Raw genomic sequence first — 24953 nt, forward strand, 5'->3', positions numbered from 1 at the left:
ATCAAACAACGGTCCACAAAGTCATCCGATCAACACGATTTCTGTCAATTTTCATGAGACCTCATCAGCACTCAGAAAACAGGGGTAAGAGATGCTTCGTGAGAAAGCAAGCTACAGGTGGAGTTCTCAGGACACTCCCCAACTGCGCTGAGACTAGACTCTACCCATCATGCCCTGGAAGCCAGGCGAGCAGACAGCACGTGCGCCCAGCTGCCTTCCTCTCTCCCGCCTAATCTCTTTTCAGAGGCAGCCCTGCCCGCATTCTGTCTTTAACATCTGACAGCGTGAAGGGAGGTGTCGGCTAGCTCAGGCTTGCCAGCCAAGTCTGACACCGGTTCCCCTAAGCCTTTGCTCCCACCAGGCTGTGGCAGAGACAGGGAACTCACCCGGTTCCTAGTCCTTTTCTGCCAGCCTCTCAAAATGAGGGAGGAATGAATGACAGAGCACCGAGGGGGAATTTGTCTACAATCTCCCAATCCTGTGCTGGGTGGGCTCTAACAAGCAAATGCTGCTGCAGGATCCCCCCACCCCCAATCAATGAGAGAGAGAGATCCTAACGGAGAACTCATCTTCTTTCTTCCTCTCATCACCAGATCAGCCCAAGGTTATGCAGAGAGGTGATCAGCCAGAGACCAGTTGCTTCCTGTCTTTCAACAAGCGTCTGGCTTAAGTGGGGGAATCCTTGCCATTCGACCGGCTGGACCAGAAACCGAATCTCCCAAGAAAAGACAAGCCTGCACCTAGTGCAGGGCCTTAACCCTGTTACCACCGGGCCAAAGGGAGGTGGTGTCAGGCAAGTGAACCAAGAGTGACCCAGGAATGCACACATGGCCATGTGCATCCAGCGCCTTCCTGGGTCAGGTTAATTGGGCCCCTTGGACTTCACCCAGGTGCTTCCATTTGACTGAGAGAGCAACTGAGGAAAGGTCCGGGGCAAGCGGCTCAAGTTACAACAATTCTCTCAAGCCTCTATAGAATTTATCATGCAATACAAAGTTTTTCTCATTTTCCAAAACGGCAACCTTCTCCTTTAAGACCTGATTCTCGGGCAGGCAGGACATGTGCTCTACACGTTGCCCCAGTTCCCTCTCAGACCCTCCCTCCTATGCTGATGCGCTATTTTAGCCCTGCCCCAGTTCTGCCTGTCTCTGGGATCACCTAAAGGGAGAAGAATCAAAAGGAGCAACCAGGGTAAAGGAAGCCACGCTATGCAGGCAGGCCCTATGTCTGGGTGAGGGGCTGATGTAACTTCTCTCACCTAGGGGCGCAGGGAGTCCCACCCCCATACTCCATCCCTACCATCCAGTTCCTAGTTTCCAGTGTACACTTTTTCCTCTCACATCCTTGTGGTGCTTTGAGACTTGACTAAATGAATTTTATTAAATGGGATTTATTACAAATAAAAGGTCAAGGGGTAATACCGGATGGCTTTCTTTTACAATTCTGTACCGAATGTGTCCCCAAGAGCAGAGGCTGTATCACATTCTACACACACACACACACACACACACACACACACACACACACACACACACACTCTCTCTCTCTCTCTCTCCATCAAAGAAATAACTGGAAACCAATGCACAATTTATCAGTTGCTGATGTCTGGTTCAGTCTCTCCTGGAAAACATTCTGGACTAGGGCAGGCCCACCAGTTCTGCCTGTTGCTTCTTTCAACACTTCTCTTCTGGACTCAGCCTCTAGATTCCATTCTAGGGTCTGGGGCTCACCTGTTGCCCCAGAAGCCAATAAAATTCTCATAAGCAGGTATGAGGAGAGAGCCACACTGATACTTAAAATCAATTTAATACATTAGTGTGTGTGTGTCTGTGTGTGTATTTAACTTATCTGTTGTGTTGGTCAACTTTATGTGTCAACTTGACTGGGTCATGGTGTGTGCAGATACTTGGTTAAACATTATATCTGGGTGTGTCTGTCAGGGTGTTTCTGGATGAGATTAACATTTGAATCAGTAGACTGAGTAAAGCACATTGCCCTCCCTAGTAATGGCATCATCCAATCTGTGGAAGACCTGAAGAGAATAAAAAGGCAGAGGAAGGGAGATTTTGAGCTCTCTGCCTGTTTGTTTGGGGACACTGGTATTCTCCTGCCCTTGGACTGGGCTGTATACCATAGGTTTTCTCCTGGTTCTCAGGCCTTCAGACTTGGGCTGGAACTAAAGCTGGTGGGCTTTCCTGGGTCTTCCGCTTGCAGACAGCAGATCACAGGACTTCTTGCTACCATAATTGCATGAGTCAATTCCTTATAATACCAATAAATCTCTTTATCTATATCTCCTATCGGTTCTGTTTCTCTGGAGAACTTTAATACATTTGTTTATTAAAATGCCAAACATTAAAATTTAAAAGATTGACAACAACAATGTTGGTGAGGGTGTGGACCAACTGGAACTCTCATATTGTTGGAGGGAGTGTAAAAAGACACAAGCACTTTGGGAAAAGGTCTGGTAGTTCCTTGTAAGACAAAACACACACTTAGCCTAACCCAAGAATTCCCATCTAAATATTACCTAAAAGAAACGAAAACATATGTCTACAAATAGATATTTATCAGAATGTTCATCACAGCCTTATTCTTAACAAGAAAACCCAGGAACAACCCAATTGATCATCAACGGAATGGATAAATAAACTGTGGTATAATCATGGAATGCAATAGAACACTACTCAGCAATAAAAAGCATGAACTACCGACACATGGAACATGGATGAATATTAAAAACACGCTGAGTGAAGGGCATGAAAGAGCACATATAATTAGAATTGTACAAAGTTCTAGAATAGGGAAAGCTAACCTCTGGTGGAACAAATCAGACCAGTGGCTGTCTCTAGGGGGTAGCAGTTGGGGCAGAGATTGATTGAAAAAGGGTTCAGAGAACCTTTTGGCAGGATGAAAACGTTCTGTGTCATGAGGAGGGTTTGGGTTACACACATGCATGCATTTGTCAAAATTCAGTGAATGTACACTTAAGATTTGAGATTTCATTGCTTGTAAATTTTACCTCAACGAGAAAAAAAGTGTAAACAAATACTGAACTATAGTTAATGACAGGCTGAATGAAGCATTTAGAGGGAGGTGTACTAATGTCTGCATTAGAACAAAATGCATCAAAAAGTAAGATGCATAAGTTAAACTTCTTTCCACTTTTCTGTATGTTTGAAATTTTCATAATAAAACACTGGAAAAGGTGTCATTTGATAATTTACTTTTTCCTTTCTGATTTTGGATGTGTTTTATCTCTTTTCTTGCCTAATTGCTATGTCTAGGACTTCCAATACTATGTTAGATAAAAGTCTGTCTGGGTATAGGATTCTTGAGTTGCCTTCCTTTTTTCCTCAGTGGTCTGTAGATAAAATTCTACCACCTTTCAGCTTCTTGGTGTTGCAAATAGAAAATCTGATGCCAGTGTGGTTCTTTTTCCTTTGTAAATAATGTGTTCCTTTGGCCTGAAAGGTTGGAAGACTTTTCTTTGCATCCTAAAGTTAAGAAATTTTACTAGGATACACTTAGATGTATTTTACTTATTTCCCCTAGTGGTAAGTCAGGAGTGCCATTCACCAAATATTTCTAGCTTTCCTCCTTCCATCTATAGGGGAAGACCATACTTGCTTCCCTTTGGAGTTGAAAGTGGAGTTGTGATTTGCGTTGGCCAATGAAATAGGAGCAGAAGTGATCTGTGCACTTCCAAGCCAACTTTAAGTACTAGTTCATGATTTACCATGTTGAGACGAAGCCTCTATCACCTTTTGTTCCTGAATAACAACAATGAGCAGAGCCCCCTCCTCCCAGACCTATACTAGCTACTGCATTATGGGGGAAAAATAAACTTGTTGAGTTAAACTACTGAGGTTATGGACTGTTTGCTATTACATTTTAACCTAGTCCTAGCCTGTCCTGACTGATATGCCCTTCCTTTACCTTTTTCTCCTTTTAGCACTCCTATTACTGGTATGTCAAGTGTCTTGGTTCCATCTTCTGGGTCTCTTGCCTCCTCTTCCATAACTTCTCTGTCTTAGCATTTGCTCAGAAACTCAGCCTTTCTGACTCCTCTGAGCCGCACCTGCCCCTGCTTGCTGAAAGAGGTCAATGGTTGGCATCAGAATCAAAGAGATGAGACATGCGTTCTGGTCACACCTTCCCAGAATCCTCTCTGCCTGGATATCCACATTTCCCTCTTTTAAATACACATTCTCTTTGTATCAGCAACAATCCACATACCTGTCATTTTCAACGTCTATGCATTCTATAGTGATAATACATTGTGCTTAGCTATTTTCTTCTGTGGGTGTTTAGATTCCCAATTTTTGCCTACTATAAAGATTCTCTCAGTAGTGATCTCTATTCTCTACTCTAAGCATGGTAGATTCCACTCCCAACAAGATTCTCTCAGTAGCGATCTCTATTCTCTACTCTAAGCATGGTAGATTCCACTCCCAACATATTTTTGCTGTTTCTGAATTGTAGGCTGACTGGTTTGGAAGAAAGAAAATTATATTAGGAGTCAGAAGAAACAGGCTCTCCCAATCACTAAGTTAGGTGGCCTTGTACAAGCTCCTCAGCAATATTTGCATAGTGTCCTGCCTACTGTCCAATATAGTTCTAAAACCCAACCAGAGGTGGATGTGTGAGTGCTCTGTGCAGAGCAAAGCCATGTGAAATGTGATGTGGCCATTTTACTTGGCTGCATCCAGTGCAACTTGAATATACTGAGGCTTGCTGGTAAATCTGGCTAGTTGAGGAAATTCACAAATTCTTCAGGCAAAGAACTGCAAAATGAGCTGACACTACACAATGTATTTTGTGGACTCTAAGATGCCATCAATTTTAACAGGCACCAGTATGACGCTCCGAGAGAGAGAAAAAAGCTGTCAATTATAATTTGAACATGTGATTATATGACACATCCTGATTTAAAAGTTAAATTGTGTTTAGTTGTTAAACTGTGACATGGACATGCCTCAGAATCAATGAATATATGAAAAACACATATGTAAATATTTTAAAAATATACAGACTGAATCCCAGTCACATACTCAATACGTCTGTCCTGTTCATTTACTACAAAGGAGAACAGGCTCAATGACGTATCTACAGTGGGAACAAAGGGAAGAGCTGCAGGCTGTGCACATGGACGTGTGCCTGGTGACTTCAAACCCACCTGCTGCCACGGCAAGTCTGGGCTGCGCTCCTGCCAGGTGGAGCCCAACACCAGCATTCCAGCCAAGAGAAGAATGGGCAAAGCGTTTGCCAGGAGCAGGAACTACAGCTACTAATTGGTCTTGTTCCCTTTGACCCTCTAACCCATTTCTTCCAGAGAGAGGCCCTGGAAGGACTGTTTAGGAGAGGGATTTTGGGGAGGGGGGCAAGTAGGGACATGATAGTCTGATGATCTGAGCCTGAGCAGGTACAAACACAAAAAAGATGAAAGTCTCAGTGTAAGAGTGATCGAGTTCCCAGCTCCTGAACAGGAAACATGAATGTCAAATGATAATCCCTTGTCACATGGCCTACCATGCTTGGGCAAGCTTAGGGGCATCCAGTCATGACTCAAAAAGTGTGGATGTGGTTTCCAGATGAACATCTGGCTTTTATTTTAGAGATGTCTTAATTAAAGGATAGACTATATGTTAAAAGAGCAAGATGGTCTAGTATCCAAAGGGCAAGCCAGAATTTCTTCAAATGGTTAAATATTAGGGATTACCTAAAGCCAGGCAATAGGATAGACAAGTCTGGCCAGGAAATGTCTAGTTACTTAGCTGGATACCATGCTTTCCTCTCAATGGCCATCCCTCCTTCATTCCAATCCCCAACACACCCATGCTCCCTGGATCCAACACCCACAGCCGCTGCTGGAGGGGGCTTTCTGGTGTTTGGGCAATGCCAGAGCACATCTTAGGAGTAGGCAGAATTCCCCAGCCTTTTCTTCACAAACTCAACAGCACTGAGTGGGGCCAAGGACCACCTTCCCTCAAAAAAGACAAAGGGAACGTAAACACCTGGGTTTTAGGCAAAGAAGGCAGTTATCTCCCCCAGGGGAGGCGGACTGCCTCCATGTTAACCACAGAAAAGGAGCCTCACTTCTCCCGATTCTAGAGGGGCATGCAGTCTGCGCAAGACACCAGTCATGCAGGTCTAGCCTCACTCACAATAGTTGCCCTCAGCAGACTTTCCCAGAGAAACAGGCCTATGCTGGGAATTGCCCTATTGCTGGCCTATATCTTTTCCAAGTCCTGGGGCCTTTTTTTTAACATTTTAATTTTATTGAAATATAGTTGATTTACAATGTTGTGTTAGTTTCAGGTGTACAGCAAAATGATTGTTATACATATACATATATTCATTCTTTTTCAGATTCTTTTCTCAGGATTTCCCTGGTGGCGCAGTAGTTAAGAATCCGCCTGCCACTGCAGGGGACATGGGTTCGACCCCTGGTCCGGGATGATCCCACATGCCACAGAGCAACTAAGCCCACGTGCCACAGCTACTGAGCCCGCGCGCCACAACTACTGAAGCCCGCGCGCCTAGAGCCCGTGCTCCACAGCAAGAGAAGCCACTGCAATGAGAAGCCCACACACTGCAACAAAGAACACCCTCGCTCGCCACAACTAGAGAAAGCCGTGCACAGCAACGAAGACCCAACGCAGCCAAAAAAAGAAAAAAAAAATTGGCTACATTAAGAATTAAAAAAAAAAGAAGATTCTTTTCTCATATAGGTTATCACAGAATACCAGGTAGAGTTCCCTGTGCTATAAGTCGTGGGGTCTTTGTTGATATACTTAAATTTTCCAACCTTCAAGTAACTTTTTTTTTTTATGGTGTGTTTGTTTGGAGGTGGAGGTGGAGGAGAAAAGGAGATTTAGGAAAGGGAAAAGGACAAAAAAGGAAAGTTTCACACATAATCCATACAGGACCAAGAGTTTATTTCTGGGTTCCTGAAGGCATTGTCCATCCCCATGCCCATATATACGCCTGATAGAGATTTTTCACTGACAAGAAGGAAAACACTTGAACACACTATTAGATCATGTTCAGCCAGTATCTGACTCACCAGGTGCATGGACATGACACACATCTAAGTGACTGCTTATACTAAAAAGTGCCATTTTCCTACCACTGCAGAACTTGCACCTGTTTATGCCGACAGCCCTGGCCTTCGTGTCACCGGAGGTCTGCTAGAAGGCTCCACCACAGCTCCCAATATAATCTCAGGATACAGAACACGTGCTGCTGTATTCACTCCATAAAAACTATCAGCTCTGGCTTGGGCCCTGGCATGCAGCAACACTGCAGGCTGAGCTTGGTAATGTTATTTAGCAAAATGAACACTGGCTGGCTTCTTGCCTGGACCTAGACCTGGTCCCTTCTCAGCAGGGCATCCTCTGGAGGAAGGAACTCAGAGGATACGGTCCTGTCGGCCACAACTGTGCTTTGAAATGGCACCTAGGGCTTCCCTGGTGGTGCAGTGGTTGAGAGTCCGCCTGCTGATGCAGGGGACAGGGGTTCGTGCCCCGGTCCGGGAAGATCCCACATGCCACGGAGCGGCTGGGCCCATGAGCCATGGCCGCTGAGCCTGTGCGTCCAGAGCGCTCTGCAACGGGAGAGGCCACAACAGTGAGAGGCCTGCATACCGCAAAAAAAAAAAAAAAAAAAAAAAAAAAAAAAAAAAGACACCTAAAGACGCAGAAGCCAAGAGAATAGAATGGGGTTGTTCTGAGAGCTCAAGAGCAGTGGAGTGATCAATCCTATGAAAGAGAACTGTCAGGGTAAGAGAAGACCTTCATGCTTCAGTGTTTGCTTTTCTGTCATCCACAGCTTTGAGTACCACAGAGAAAGACACGGGGAGACCCTAGAGAGCTATGAGGTACTGACCAGTGAGTTTAAAAAGTATTTCCCGTGGACCCTCCAGACACAAAGCATGGGCAAGAAGGGTCATCGATTCTAAGCTCCCTGAAACAGTGAATGACTTCTATCAAGACATGGAAAGTGCGCTATTATACTAGACTGGTTCAGACTACTTGAGAGCCTGGGAGACAAAAATGGGAGCGGGGGATGCAGGGGAGCAAGGAGGGCAGAGGAAGAGATTCCAACGTGGTAGCAAGAACGCGGCACTACCTCCTAAATCTTTACTCCTAATAGTTCCAAGGTTAAAAAAAAGTCTGGGATCTCCTAATGATACATTGTCTGGCTGGCTGGCAAGCAAAATATTAGTAATATGCTGTTAACATGAAAACCAAGTACATGTTAGTGGACAAAATAGTAAGCCACTAAGCAGTCTCTGTCCTGGACCTTACACATGTATGTTTATGGGGAATGGGAAGGCCACGCCAACTGGGAATTAAATTCTTTCTTCACTTTGCTATTTTGCCTCGATAACTATGTTTACATAGGTTTTGACATTCCCTTATTTCGTCAAGTCAGCACATCGACTTCCCCAAATATTGGTGTCAAGAACCTAAATATTGACAAGTGTCACGAACTGAAATCTATGGAAGACAGGAGAACTAAAACACAAGCAGCCAAACAGAATGGAACGAGGTGGACAGGAGTCAGAAGTCCAGCATTCAAGCCATGAATTCTGGGGCCAAGGGGAATTGGCCTAACCTCTCTGACCTTGCACTTTCTCCTGTAAAACAGGAATCATTTTACCAACCTAGCCACTAAATGAGAACATACGTGTAAAGAGCTATAGAAATGTCTGGTTAGCAGAATAATTGTCCCCCAAAAGTGCCCACATCCTAATCCCTGGAAGCTGCAAATGTTATCTTGTATGGTGAAAAGGGCTTTGCAGATGTGATAAATTACGGATTTTAAAATGGGAGACTATCCTGGATCACTGAGGTGGGCCCAGTGGAATCACAAGGCTCTTTATAAGGGAAAGGAGACAGAGCCAGGCAAGCAGATGCCAGAGAGAGATTTGAAAATGCTGGCTGCCGGCTTTGAAGACGGATGAAGGGGCCATGAACCAAGGAAAGCCGGCGGCCTCTAGGAGCTGGAAAAGGCAAGGGAGTGGGTCCTCCTCTGGAACCTCCACAAGAAATGCAATCCTGGCAACACCTTGACCATTTCAGAATTTCACCTCCAAAAACGTAAGAGAATAAATTTGTGTTGTGATCATTTGTTACACCAGTAACAGGAAACCAATGCAAAATATAATAGGAGATGTGGTCATTTTCCTAAAGGATCAACTTTTTTGGTTGTTGGCTGTACTGGGTCTTCGTTGCTGCGAGTGGGGGCTACTCTTCGTTGCGGTGCGTGGGCTTCTCATTGCGGTGGCTTCTCTTGTTGCGGGGAACGGGCTCTAGGTGTGCAGGCTTCAGTAGTTGTGGCACGTGGGCTCAATAGTTGTGGCTCGCAGGTTTAAGAGCACAGACTCAGTAGTTGTGGTGCACGGGCTTAGCTGCTCCGTGGCATGTGGGATCTTCCCGGACCAGGGCTCGAACCCATGTCCCCTGCATTGGCAGGCGGGTCCTTAACCACTGCACCTCCAGGGAAGCCCCAAGGATCAACTTTGTAAAGGCGGAAGTTACTGGGGTTCCTGGCTCTACCGAAAATGACCGAAGCGTGGCGTCCTCTCTTGTGCATCACTGACAAGTGTACAGCTACGTATGTGCCACACTCAAGGAGGATGAGCAACTAAGTGAGTCAGTCTGCCTGTTCACTCATTTTTATTCCAGTTATTATTAAGTGGTAAGGAAACAAGCCAAGACATTAAATATAATTTCTCCCCTCAAGGAACTGATGATCTAGAGAAGAAGAGAGAAGACAAGGCCTCAGGGCTCTCATTTTTTCCGCCATTTTCAGAGCCTTAAGTGACTGATGGTGTAGGGAATGTATCCGACACGCAGCCTCATGACTGGACGCTCCTGGAACAGACGTCAGAGGATCCATCCGCCTCCTGAAATAACATGCCAGGTTCTGCTGATAGCTGTGTTTTTCTCAGGAATGAATCTGTAGATTCAGATTTAAAACCCAAAAGTTCAGAACCATTTGGAAAACAAGAGGAAGAGTGTAAATAGAAGATGAAAGCATGTTAAAACAGATATTTGAGGACAGTCCGAACATTTGTGACTTACTTTTAGCCTGGAGAAGAGGGAACTCCAAGGGAAACAGGAAACTGAACCAGGGCCTCCCCTCCCTCATGATCAGGGCTACTTAATATTTGCTAAAGCATACCAGAGGGCCGTTGACAACAAGTTCCATTAGATGCATTTTCCCTCTCTACTGAGTCAGCATACACGCAGTGGTCCCCATCTTCCACAATACTCTCAATCCCACCCCCACTTTTAACAACTGTCCCATTTACAATGACAAGCACCTTCAAAGAGTTGTCTGCAATGGCCTTCTTCACTCCCTCTCCTTCCATTCCCTCTTCAACTACTCCAATCCCCCAAATCGTTCTTACCAAGGTTACCAATGACTTCCACATGGTGGTATCTGAAAGTCAATTCTCCAGTAATCAGCAGCATCTGAGAAGGGTGACCCTCCTCCTCTCCCTGCTCCCCCCATGTTGCTGCGCTTGCTTTTTGGTCCCCCATAAAGACTCTCTCTCTGACATCTGCCCGTTCCCGCTCACCTTCCTAGACAACCACCTAAAACAGCCACCACTCTTAACCCACTCCCCCTTCAGTTCACTTTTTCTTCTTAGCACTCACCACCACTGCACCTGCTGCCACTCCCACTACAATATAAGCCCCCTGAAGGCAGTCTTTTTCTTTCACTCTGTGTCCCTAGAGTGTGCATATGATAGGCTGGCTCTCGAAAACATCTGTTGGATGAATAAATACCGCACTTTGTGGAACTGTGTGAAAAAGGTCCAGCTGTATAACCGGAAAGAGAGAACAAATTAAGCGGATGTCAGACTGTTTGTTTGAGTCCATTCCCAGCAGAGGTTACCCTCTACGACTCAAGGCTCCAGCAACTGCTATACCACAGTGAGGGTTAAGTGGGATCATGTCGGTTAAAATGCCACTGCAGTCATGCTGCTTCCTGCCCAACCCCGTGGTCCTGATGAGAGTGTGGAAAATAATCACACGTGCATGTGCACAGACTGCAGGCACCCCTGCCACCAGCACTGGGGTGTGGAGCGGATGTGGTGCTTCGGTTGCCACCTGGGCAGGCCTTGAAAGTTCTGGCAACAGGAAAAAGGGCTGACCTTTTTTCCTGCCCCCAAACCAAGCCATGTTGAGCTAGAACACCCTCAAGTTTCTCATTCCTCCTACCAACAACAGCAGGCAGGGCCCCACCTCCCCATCCTGCCCCCGAAGGGCAGTGCCCAGAGGCGGTGGAAGAGCAGCACGGGGTGACCTGGGATTTCTACCCCAGGTAGGGGCTGCCTAGGAACCCAACAGCCATTTCCTGTACAGGAGGGCTTCTGAATGCTTCAGCCGTCTAACAGATACACTGCCTTTTCTGCGGTACGCAGGCCTCTCACTGTTGTGGCCTCTCCCGTTGCGGACCACAGGCTCCGGACGCACAGGCTCAGCGGCCATGGCGCATGGGCCCAGCCGCTCCGCAGCATGTGGGATCTTCCCGGACCGGGGCACGAACCTGCGTCCCCTGCATCGGCAGGCGGACTCTCAACCACTGTGCCACCAGGGAAGCCCTACACTGCCTTTTATGAAGCCTTTTTATTATGGAAAATTTCAGACATACAAAAAATAGAGGATATAATGAGCTCCCAAGTACTCATCACCCAGGTTTAACAGTGATCAACTCAGGATCAATTCTGTCTCATTTTCCCCGGGATGTCCTTGTCTTGGTTTGCAGGGACAATCATGGTTTAAACTTGTCCTGGTGTAATTAAAAGCCCCTCTTTTCAGGATGGACTGGTTTGCTGGGCAGAAATTGAGACACAGATGTGGAGAGCAAACATATGGACACGAAGGGGGGAAAGCTGTGGGGGTGGGGTGGGATGAATTGGGACATGGGGCTTGACATGTAGTCACTAATACGTATAAAATGGATAACTAATAAGAACGTGCTGTATAAAAAAAAATAAAATAAAATTCAAAAAAAGCCCCCTCTTTCAGTCTCAAACATGCCTGGGATTGGACAACAAATCATATGGTCACCTGATCTTTACCTCACCCACTACCCCCAACACCTGGATCATTTTGAAGCCAATTACAGACAATAAGTTTATCCATAAATATTTCACCATGTGAAAGGTTTTAATACAGCTCAGCACTCTTTAGACACCAACTCACGGACCACTGTGCTCTCTCCTCTCAACACTCTTGCTGGAGGCTTTTGTGTCTCATAAGTGGCGAGCCGAGAAGGGGGAAGAGGTATGGGCCCCCCGAAAGGCTCTGTGCTGTATGCCCTTGCACTCGGGCCCTCCACACCCACTTTGTGGCCTGACGGCATGACTCCAGCTCATGGACTGGGCTGCCAAGCACGTGGAAAAGTCAAACGTGTGCTTATGCCGGCCCAACTCCGTTGTATGGCCTCCTTCCGCTACACCATGCTGCCTCCATACAAGAGGTCTAGAAACAGCCATGGACAACAGGACACCAGAAGAACCCTCAGCAGTCGCAGATCATTTTGTATGTGGACACGAAAGGAGCAGAGTGAGTCTGAACTATTCAGAGTAAAGAAACTCAAACTTCAAGCTGACCCACAAGAGACTAAGCCCCAACCTTTGTCTCTTCTCTGGACGGTATCACTGCAAGACTCCAGAGCTAGGCTAAAAGCTACAGCAGCCTAAGCAACATACCTTCCTAGCACTTAGGAGAAAATGGAGAGAAATGGGATACAACCACCTCTTTTGAATCCCCAGAAGAAATGATCGTAGAAAGTTCACTGGTCTATGATCCCGCAAGCCCACTTCTGGTATGTTTCCCTGAGAAATCCTCCCACAGGCCAATCAGAAGGCAGCAGAGGAAGTTTACCGCAGCACAGAGCAGGGTAGCAGTGAGCTGCAGGCAGCCCGGATGAGGAACGGGAATGGGTAAGTGCCACGTGGAGCCTGTACCCTGTGAAGTGGTGCGCAGCGGGCATCAGCAATGGACTAAACACACACACAGGAGAGAGATGAACACAGTGCCGAGTAAAGATACACAAAGGATCTGGAGCACCAAGACAGTTAAGTTAAAGATGTGTGTACGTGATCAACAAAAATTCAAATCCAAAACAAAAAACTCCACATATGCACACAAAGCAACAATTCCTAATACGCCAATAAGACAATATATATCAAGCACATTTGCATGGTTGGCTACAGAGGGGAGGGGAATGGAGAACAGGAAGAAATGCGAGGAAATCAATGTAGAGGTGACTAAAACCAAGAGAACAGCCTTACCCAGACCAAGGACAATATGCCACAAATTGAGCAACAGCGTTAACTCAACCCTCTGCACCAGAGGGAGGTTTAAAAATAAAGACAAAAAAAGGAAAGGAAAGGGAAAAAAAAGCTCATTATTGCAAAAGCCAGCAAATGATCAACTTGTGAAGGGAAGCCTGGTCCCAATTTTTTTTAATTAATTAATTTATTTTTGGCTGTGTTGGGTCTTTGTTGCTGCATGCAGGCTTTCTCTAGTTGTGGCGAGCAGGGTCTACTCTTCATTGTGGTGTGCGGGCTTCTCGTTGCAGTGGCTGCTCTTGTCGCGGAGCATGGGCTCTAGGCACACGGGCTTCAGTAGTTGTGGTACATGGGTTCAGTAGTTGTGGCTCACGGGCTTAGTTGCTCTGCGGCATGTGGGATCTTCCCGGACCAGGGCTCAAACCCGTGTCCCCTGCACTGGCAGGCAGATTCTCGACAACTGCGCCACCAGGGAATTCCCCTGGTCTCAATTTTTAAAATGCCATCTTTCACCCACCTAGATAACTGGTGGACAAGTGGTCCAGGACTGGGGAGGGAGAGAGCAGAGGGACTGTAAAAGGAAGCCTCACTCCTCGCTGCTGGCACGGGAAGGGTATGAAGAATGGCAGCACCTGGGCTTCATCACTGGGCCAACAAGGTCCCTGCATCTCAGAGGTGAAGGCAGGAGTTCCATCCACTGCAATGCCTCCTCTCAGTGTGGGCCTGGGACTGCTGGTCCCAAAGGCGTCGGCTTCCAGTTGGATGACTCATGCCAGAGCTCTGTTTACATTTTTTACCTGCAAAAGGATGGGGGGTTGATAGGACAATCTAAACCTAAAACTGCTCTCTGCTCTAAAACTTGGTGCTTTTGTGTGAGTGCATGTGTGACAACATAGCTAATCCTATGTGTTAAACTGTTAATGCTCAATTTTATGCATAGGCCACTGTCTCTAGTGGGTGGACATTGGAGGATGAATCTATTTTCTACAGTTAGGGGGCTGCTCAGTCATTCAGGCCAAAAGTCATGTGAATGGAGAGAAGCAGGCCTGGGCCAGGCTATGCTGCCAACCCCTGGTAAACATTAAGGTCCCCTGTGCTACTGGGACCTCCAGGCTGGCTGCCCAATGGGCCATCTGGTGGATTCAGAATCCAGAAAGGACCTCTGGTCGACTCAACTCTGAACAATTATTTATCTTGATTACCTATTTTTTTGGTGTCTCCTTACACGTTGTGCCCAATCCTGGTGGAAAAGTATATGGATTAAAAACATCTCAGGGGGCTTCCCTGGTGGCGTAGTGGTTAAGAATCCGCCTGCCAATGCAGGGGACACAGGTTTGAGCCCTGGTCAGGGAAGATCCCACATGCCACGGAGCAACTAAGCCCGTGCACCACAACTACTGAGCCTGAGCTCTAGAGCCCACAAGCCACAACTACTGAGCCTGTGTGCCACAACTACTGAGCCCATGTGCCACAACTACTGAAGCCTATGCGCCTAGAGCCCGTGCTCCACAACAAGAGAAGCCACTGCAGTGAGAAGCCCGCGCACCGCAATGAAGAGTAGCCCCAGCTCGCTGCAACTAGAGAAAGCCTGCGCACAGCAACAAAGACCCAATGCAACCAAAAACAAACAAACAATAAATAAATAAATAAAAAACAAAACAAAACATCTTGGGGACCTCCCTGGTGGTCCAGTGGTTAAGACTCCGCACTTCCAGGGCAGAGGGCACGGGTTTGATCCCTGGTTGGGGACTAAGATCCCACATGCCGCGTGGTGTGGCCCAAAAAAGAAAGAGAAAGATTTCTAATGGATTAATTCTCTTGGATTTTTTTATCCTAGAAGTGAGAGGAATGAGTGCAAAAGTAGTTAACAATGATGATCAAGTTTCTGGCTTCAGAAATTGAGTAGATAGTGGTTTTCATGGACATACGAATCCTTGAAGGAGGATGGCTAATAGAAAGGGAGGGCAGGGATAAAGATGATGGTTCAGTTTGGGACATATCACATTTCGGGAATGTGAGGGAAATGGAAGTAGAGCTATCTGGTGTATCTGCTGTAAGGAACTGAGGCCCAGAGAGAAGATCTGGACTGGAGATATGGATTAGCCTAGAAACAGTTTTTTAAAAAAAAAAAAAGGGCAAAAAAAGCCATGGGAACAGATAAGCCCAGTCCAGGAGAACATATAAGGATCCAAGTCTGAGCCTTGAGGGAAAGTAACACTTAAGGGACTGCACTTAAACACGTGTGCAAATATGGTGGCTACCAGAAGTAAAGGGGAGCAGCTAAGAATATTTAGAGTACATATCCCTGGGGTCCAGAACAAAAAATAAAAACACAAATGAAGTTCTCCAACTGTAGACATCTATCTGTAAAGCAACTCTTCTTGCCTTCTTTCTTTTTGTTCTTTTTTATTTCCCACCTTTCTCTGGCCCCATTGGTCCTCCTCAGGCATCAGCTTGATTCCATCCACTTGCTGAATGAAACCAGGGAGGAGGGAGTGGACCCCCATGTTTCTTGGGTGCACTCAAAATAACTTGGTGAGGGAGCTTCAGGTCCATTTCACAGAAGAGGAAAAAGGGTCAGACAAGTAAGGAAATAGATACAAGGTGAAAAGGGAAGTGTGTTCTTACAGCCTTAGCTACCAGGGCCAACTCCTAAACTTGGATTAGGGAGATTCCATTTCAAGCCCTGGAGGGAGGCAGGATACAGGGCTGGAGATGCGGACCTTGCTGTACAGACTCCAGACCCTAGAACAATCCTGGGCCTCCATTCACGGCCTCGGCTGGTATTGGAGACCCTCGCACACACCTGGGGCTCTCTTCCTCCAGAGGTCACACTCCAGAACTAGATCACTGGGTCTTTAACTTTTTGGGCTGACAAATGTTTGAGTTTCGCTTTAATAGGCAAAATCAATCAACCAGATCAACCATAAAAAAGGAACAGCGGGTATGGATTAGAACCCAACTTGGCCTCCTGAGAAATGAATTTGTCACAGGAGTGCAGCTGCCCCACTGCCTGCTCTCCACACAGACTGAGACCCCCGCCCCGGCCTGGCAAGCCACCTTCTTTCTTTCCACTGCTGGATTTTCTTCCCCAATCACTTAAGCATATGACGAAATGTTCGCCAATTCTAACTGCCACCTTCCTCCAGCTAAAGGCTTTCCCAGTGTGCTGCCCTCTCGGGGAAAGCTGGCACTGAACTCTAAACTCTGAGGCCAGTTTTATGTGACAGAAAAGGGTTTTATTTTTAAAATATATTTCTGGATTAAAATATTTATATCTTAAGGCTTTTTTTTCTTTACATCTACACTATTTTGAGATCTACTTTTTCATTTTAAAATACATTTTCTTCCATGGAAATGATATAATCGCCCTCATCTCTTTTAAGAAACGGTTATGTAGGACCCTACTGTATGGAGGCAGAATTGATTTAGCTGATTTTCTACAGCTAGACATTTAGCAGTGTCCTCAGTTTTTCAGTAACAGAAACCACGCTGCGTCTTGGCAGCACCTGAGCATCTTGGGCACTTGTCCAGTTTCATCCTTGGGTGAATTTCACAAAGTAGAACGGCTTAGTTAAGGCACAGATACTTTACAACCACCACGAGTACAAAAGGGGAAAAGGACAGGTCCCCACTTCAACTCCCCAGAGGTAATTATTGATAATTATCTTACATTTTGACACCTTGCAGATGGCTTTATTCTACCCTCACGTGTCTGTGAGCGGAGGCTGGCTGACTGGTTTCACGGCAAGACGTCAGGCGGCTCCTCCGAGACCTCTGTTTCAATCTTCCGGTGTGCCGGCTGAATGGATCACGCTGCACAGTTTACGGCACACTGGTCTGGGCGAGGCCTTTCTCTTGCGTCCTTTCATCCCCAGGGGTCACTCCATCCTCCTCCCTGCAGCCCTTCTCCCCTGGGAGCGACCGTTTAAATCTACTTTATGTGCATCCTCTGGTTTACAGGTGTGCTTGCAAAATGTGGGTGGTTATTCTGGCCTATGTGACTTTCTTATTTTTTTTTTTCCTCTTTATCCTTCCCATCAGCAAACAAATATGTTAATATTTCTCTAATTTTGGAAAAATGACTTCTCTTAACTCCGCTTCACCTGACAGCTATCTTGCCGTTTCTCTGCATGGCTTTGTATCAAAAACTCCTCCAAAAGGTTGTCTATACTCGATAACGCCTTTCTTCCCTCTCACCCTAAACCCACTCCAATCGGATGTTTTTCCCTTTACCACTCCATCAAAACTGCTTTGTCAAGGGCATCACTGGCACCCACGCTGCCACACCTAACAGTCACCTTTCGGTCCTCGTCTACCTGAGCTCTCACAGGAGCAGGGCCAGGTCATCTCTCCCTTCTCGGTGACTCACTGTCTTTACTTGGCTTCTAAACTGTGCTCCTTTGGTTGTCCTCTCACCCCACTGGTTGCTCTGTCTCCTTTTCTGTTTCTTCCTCTTCCTCCCAACCAATAATAATGGTCTATGCTTCAAGGCTCAGTCCTGACACCCCATTATTCTCTTTCTACATCATCTCCCTTCTGAGTCTCAAAGCTTTAAACACCATCTGTGTTTTTTTGCCTTATTTGTGCTTTACAAAGTTCCTCCTTGCTCCTGTGACACAAAGATACTCTGCACTTTTCCCTACTTTTTTATAATCCCTTATCTGCAAATCTCAGAGCTAGAGGAGTTTTGGAATTCAGATGGTTCCAGACTTAAGAAAGGTGATATCATGTAATACTCCTAAGTAACGTCTAGGACAGCACATATCATACACATTAATAGTTTTGAAGTGACCCACCAAGGAAATAATTGATTAAGGTAAGGATCACCAATGGATAATAAAACCATTAGATATTATCATCAGAACACTAAAAATAATTTGGTTGTTGGAGAACAGGATATTTGCAAGTCACCAATGAATCTCCCTGTAAGTAACTTGCTAACTGCAAAGAGAAAAAAAAAGTACTTTTACAAGGCAAAGATCTGGCAGTCACCATCTTAACCAAATTATCAAACTTAACAGAACTATGGTGGAAAAACCTGACATTCATTACGTGTTTCCTTATGTCATACAATATGAAGTACATAGTAACACCACCTATATTCTTGTCAAAAATGTTTAAACTGAAACTAATCCAGACCTCGCCTCCAGCTGACAAAGAAATACAAAGGATAGTATCTAGAGAAACAGGTTAAATGATACCATGAGAAAACAATCAGACAAATCCAGAATGAGGGACATTCTATAAGTCAGTTGGTTCTGGTCATCACAAGAAGTCAATGTCACTCACACACACACACACACACACACACACACAGACACAGACACACACACACACACACACACACACACACACACACACACACAGTTCTGGATCAAGAGAAATGAAAGAAACATACCAACCAAATACAATGTATGAACCTTGGCTGGATCTTAGTTCAATAAAACCATATAAAAATGTATATTTTGGGTCTCTTTAAGGCCAAATATCCCTCAAATTAGAATCACTCTAAGGTCTGAAAAGAGAGAGAATGAGTTAGGACCAGGAGGAGGATTCAGCTGTTTCCCCAACACACTATAGCAGGAGGAAGGCTCCCTTCAGAAGGAATCGATGATTCCTTGCTTCATGTCCTTATAGTATTGTTTCTGCCCGTATTATGACACTTACTGCAGCCTGTCCTGCGTCACATTTTTTTGTGTATGTTTGCTTCTCCCACACTAGATTGTTCCCAAGGACAGCGAACACATCTATTTTTGTATTTTTCATAGTGACTTACAACAGTAGGTGTTCAATAATGTTCACTAAACATTAGTCAATGAACAGTAAACAAATAATGTTCAAATGCTCAAGAAACATGTGTTGAGTGGGGTAAAACATTTTGGGGATAATTGGGGAAGTCTGAATATGGGTATTAGATCATATTATGGAATTACTGTTAACTTTTTAAAATGTGACTATTATGATTCTGTAGGAAAATGTCCTTTTCCTTAGGAAATACCTATTCTTAGCAGTATATACAGATGAAGTATCACAATGTTTGTGACATTTCAAATGGTTCAGCAAAAAAAGAAAAAATATATACATATACACATATATAGATAAAGCAAATACAGCAAATTGATAAGCACTGAGTTGAGGTAGTAGATATACAGGTGCCCACTGGACTATCCTTTTAACTTTTCTGAATGTTTGAAAGTTTTCATAACAACAGTTTGAAAAAACACTGCAGTGAAATATGTGACATTCACATTAAGCAGGATAAATAAATGATTACAAAGAGCCTCACCTCAACTCAACTTTTGCTGCCATGTGGGTTATCAAAGAGCTTTTGGTTTTCAGAGCTTTCTGCATTTCACATTTGTGGATAAGGGATACTGGGCCTCTATTAATTTTGTGGTGTTATCACTTTCATTTAGGCCTTTAATTCTTCCAGAATCTACCATTGTATGGGATATTACGTGGCGATCTGGTTTATGTTTTTCCATCTAGTAAGCTAATTTTCTCAACACTATCTACTGAGCAATCCATGCTTTCCTCATTGATTTGTGGTAACTTTTTATAGTATATTAAGTTCTTATATATACATGGGTCTATTTCTGAGATCTTTATTCTATTCCGTTTTTGTCTATTACCTGTTCTTGCATAGATACCATACTGCTTTTAGTACGATGGCTTGGTAGCTTACAGAGTATCTGGTGCAAAAGTCCCCTTTTTCTTTCTAAAAGTTGGCTTTGTTATTTCAAATGCATTTAAGAATAAAAGTTCTTCCCCCCAAAATTCAGTTATAATTCTGAATGGAACTGCAATTTGGGCAGACTCTGTTTTCCAAAGATGGCTGCACCAGTACATGTTTCATCCCACATGCTCTTTTTACAATGATATTAACATTCTTCTATTGATATATGGAGTCTATGTTCCCTTCCCTTCTCCCTACAGTGACCTTCACAACCTGCCTGAATCAATAATGTGCAGAGGTGATGCTACGTGACTTCCAAAGCTGCATCCAAAAAGGCTTCCCCCTGGTTCTCTCTTAGGACAAGGGATGTGGGAGCCCTGAGCCAACGTGTAAGAAGTCCAGCTACCCTGAAGGTACCATGCTGGGGAGATCAAGCAGAAAGCTTGCACATAAACAGAGATGCCCACGGATCCCCAGCTGTTCAAGCCCCAACTGCTTGAGTCTTCCCAGACCAGGCACTGACATGTGAGTGAAAAGCCTTTGCAATGGTCCCATCCACAGCCATCATCTGATTGCAACCTCATGGGAGGCCCAAAAGACAAAAATGCCTGGGAGAGCTGACTACCAAAAGTTGTGAGAGAGAATGATTATTCTTGTTTTAAGCTATTACGTTTTGAAGTAATTTGTTACTCCATAGTTACTGGGATAGCACTGAGTTTATAAATCAATGTGAAAGGAAGATTATGATCTGTATAATATTAGATCTCATGCAGGAATACAGAATATCTTTCTATTTATTTGACTTTCCCATAGAGGTTCTATATATTCTTGTTTCTGTTAAGTACCAGAAACTTTATGGTTTCTTCTGTTATTATTTCTTAAATTTTGAGTTGATTATTGTAGCATAGGGAAATACAATTTAATTTGATAGATTCATCTTGTATCTGATTATATCATGTGAAAATAAAGTGTTATCTCTTCCCTTCCAACTCCTACATTTAATTTCTTTTTCTTTCCTTAATCTGTTGATCAGAACCTCCAGTAAATGAAACAGTTTCTTCAATTAAATATAATGTTTGCTATAGATTTCTGTTATATAACTTCTGTAAAACTAAGGAAGTTCCTTTTATCATTATTTTATTGAGTATTTAAAACATAAAATGCTACTGAATTTATCAATTTATTTTTCTGTATCAACTGAGATCATGTTTTCCCTCCTTTTGTCTATTGATATGACAGGTTTTCTGATGTTAAACTATCCTAGTAATTTGGGGGAAAACAGTACTTGTTTGTACATGTTCCCAATACACTATTGAATTGGTTAGCTGATAATTTATTTGGGGATTTTGGTAACAGAAGTGCCAGGCAGCTTTTTCATTTGTGACCAGACATTAGTATCTACAGATCTTTCCTCTACAGTAAGTTCAGTTTCTTCAAACACAGATCCTTCGAACTCTTGCCTCTACTCTAGGAGTTCTGGAATTGAACAGGACAGGAAGTTTGGAGCCTCTTGGTACAGTTCGGATTCTCATCCGATCTTCCTGCCTCTGGTTTGGTACCTCACTCCCATCTTCCCTTCCTTGGTGTCTGGCCAAGTCCATAAACCCCCGCTCAGTTTCTCTAGAGATGACACCTCCCAACTGTTGCAGAGCTGGGAAAGTAGCGTCACCTGACGGAGAAGATCAGACTTCAGACTTTCACACTCTCCTTATTCAGACTTTCACACTATCTCCTTATTTTCAGGTTAATGGAGGTCTGGTTGATAATTTGTATAATGTCCATATGATAGGCTATTAGACAGCCAAAATAAAAAGGTAAAACTTCTGTATACTAATTTGTCCACAAATTGAATTAAAAAAAAAAAAAGCAAGTTGCAGAACAATACGTAGAGTGTGACGCCCTTAAAAAAGAAAGAAACCCACAAGCAACTCACACATGCTTGCAGAAGCATAAGCACGGACACATGTCTGCAGACACACCCACGTTTCACAGCGGCTACCTGGTCACCCACAGACCAAGAGACTGTGACGGGAGAAGAGACACAAACTTTTACTTTCAACACTGTATTATTTGATTTTGTGATAATGAACTCAGATTACTTTCATAATTACAAGAACCAGAGAAGATTTTTTTGTTACGTCCTCCCGCTCCCTAACCCCCACCCCAATTATCCCTGGATCTCAGTGAAAATCATAGTGGTTGAAACTGCTACTTACTAAGAAGGCAAAACCAGCGGTCTGGGCCCAGACGAACGACTGCAGCTGAAAAAACCTGGGGGCGTGGGCACAAGGTTGCTGCTTAGCACAACCAGCTCTGCAACAAGCCCGGGCAGGAGCAGCGCAGAGCTTCCCCAGGCTTTCGTATCATTTCTCCTTCCCTCTTCCCCATTTTCAGCCCTGGTTGCCTGCCTTTAGCACGTGTTATACTATAATTACCAAAGCAATGGGATTGGTATAGCTTCTCGCTCCATGAAAGTGCATTCCCTTCTCCCTTATTTGAAGGCACAAGAGCTACTGAGCAAGGGCCACGGCAGCAAGGCCCATCCCTCGCTAAGATAAGGTGAGAAACACCCCGTGCCTCCAGGAAGAGCAGCTGCATCATCTGAATTCACTGAACGCCACGCTCCCGAGTGACCAGCTCCGAGCCCCGCACACCAGCTGGTTTTCCCAGCGCCTTTCCCAGGGCCCTCCACGGGGCACGGGACAGGCACATGTGGTGCGAGGGAGGACGCACGGTGAGCCCAGGGCAGGGAGGCGCAGTCGGTCCTTCCAAAGAGCCACTCTGGCTCTCACCGATGCAAGACACGCCAGTGCCAAGCGCTGCAAGAATGGCCAAGAGCAGCGACGAAAGGGCTCAGGGCTCTTACCACAGCAGCTCTGAACCTGCTCCTCATGCAGGGCTTCCATCCACCCAGGAGGTCGTTGGGGGAGGAGGAGGACAGGAAAATGAGAGCAGTGGCCCGCATTTCCAGAGCCATGCCTGGCACGGGTAACTGGGCGCTTTATTTGCACTACTGCATGTAAGCCCTTGAACCTCTGTGCGGGGCACCATGATTATTCCTACTTTACAGGTGAGGAAATCGAGGCTCAGGGAGATGAAGGTCAGACAGTTTCAAGTGACTGGAGCCGAATCGCAGCCCAGGCAGACTGACCTCAGAACAACATGGAGAACCAGATGGAGAAGTAGGATGGGGAGGGAGGAAGGAATAAAACAAGTCGACCAAAGCTCTGACCGGTTCCTCCTTTCCAGTTAAGGACAGAGCAACTGAGTTTTGGTTGAAAATCAGGCCCTTAAGTGGGCTTCCCTGGTGGCGCAGTGGTTGAGAGTCCGCCTGCCGAGGCAGGTGACACGGGTTCGTGCCCCGGCCCGGGAGGATCCCACATACCGCGGAGCGGCTAGACCCGTGAGCCACGGCCGCTGAGCCTGCACGTCTGGAGCCTGTGCTCCGCAACGGGAGAGGCCGCAACAGTGAGAGGCCCGCGTACCGCAAAAAAAAAAAAAAAAAAAAAAAAAAAAAAAAAATCAGGCCCTTAGGTCAAAGATTAGCCAATGTGAAACTCAAGGTAGGGGACAAGTTGTCAGGAATAATACTCCTATACTGCTTTGGGTATCTATAAGTATAAAGGAAGAGCTATAAGGATAATGTTTTAACAAAAATCCTGAGCTGGGAGACAACCTCCACTCCTCCTCTAGTCCACCTGGCAGGAGGCAGACACACACAGGCAGGTCACAGCCACCTTGTTCCCACCTTTACCCTGAGGACAAAAGCCTCAGGTGAATCTTTGGGCCCAAAGTTTCCTCCCCTCATTCTGATAGGAAAGGGTCCCTCCCTAACCAGATGAGCCGAGTGGCAGGGGGACAACCCCACCTCTCTGACAGCTGCAGAACTTCAGGGCTCACAAAGTGACCTCCCAGACTTCATCATCCACTCTCAAAGCCACCAGTGCACTGTCTCCATTCATTTATTAATTCAAACATTTACAAGTATAGATCAAGATCTTTGGGCTGAAATCTAAAATATACACATGAAATGCCACCATATATTTTTTAAAGTAACATAACATGAACACCTATCCAAGGAAAAGGTGAACCCAGCAGGGTGGGGTGGGAGGGGAGTCGGAGATGAAGGGGGATAAGGTAAAAGTAAAACCAAGTAGAGCCTGGCTGTCAACACCCACCCCAATCTAGGCTGGAATGTACCCCTGGCCTCCAGAAATGTGAATACCCTCACCACCGCCAGGCTGGAGACTCCTTCCCGACCTCCCTGCAGGCACTCCTTGTGTATCTCCTGGCTCCAAGTGCCCAGCTTGCAGCCTGTGTGGTGGGAAAGGGACTGAGCAGGAAGCTAAAATATGAGCATTCTCATCAAGGGGTAAATCTTGACATTTCTTTTTTTTTTTTTTTTTGCAGTAAGCGGGCCTCTCACTGTTGTGGCCTCTCCCGTTGCGGAGCACAGGCTCTGGACGCGCAGGCTCAGCGGCCGCGGCTCACGGGCCCAGCCGCTCCACGGCACGTGGGATCTTCCCGGACCGGGGCACGAACCCGTGTCCCCTGCATCAGCCGGCGGACTCTCAACCACTGCGCCACCAGGGAAGCCCTAAATCTTGGCATTTCTGAGTCTCCACTTTTTCACCTGTAAAGTGAGGAGACTGGCTTATGCATCAAGATTCCTTCTAATTCTAAGGCTTATGGATTTAAAGTTAGTGATGACTGTGGGTCCCCTTCAGTTCAGGAAGGCCCTTGGTTTCTTCTGCCCCTGAAGAAAGGCAGTATTATTTCCAGGTAAACTAAAGGAGTTGGGTAGCCCCAGGCCTCACACATGGCAAATATTTTAAAATATTTTCAGAATTGATACCCCTGCTTAAAAAAAAAAATATTGGAAAAATTGTCCCTATTAGAAAAGGCAAGGAGGTATTTGCTATTCACATGCTGACTGTTAAACCTCTCCATGGA

At 45.4% G+C, this 24953-nt stretch overlaps 1 protein-coding gene across 6 annotated transcripts in view; it reads right to left on the reverse strand.

Annotated features, from left to right (window-relative positions):
• ZNRF1 (zinc and ring finger 1) overlaps window positions 1-24953 on the reverse strand; it is a 99864-nt gene that overhangs the window by 19628 nt on the left and 55283 nt on the right. The window lies entirely within an intron of this gene.

This window comes from Tursiops truncatus, chromosome 19, assembly GCF_011762595.2.
Source record: "Tursiops truncatus isolate mTurTru1 chromosome 19, mTurTru1.mat.Y, whole genome shotgun sequence".
Taxonomy (NCBI): domain Eukaryota; kingdom Metazoa; phylum Chordata; class Mammalia; order Artiodactyla; family Delphinidae; genus Tursiops; species Tursiops truncatus.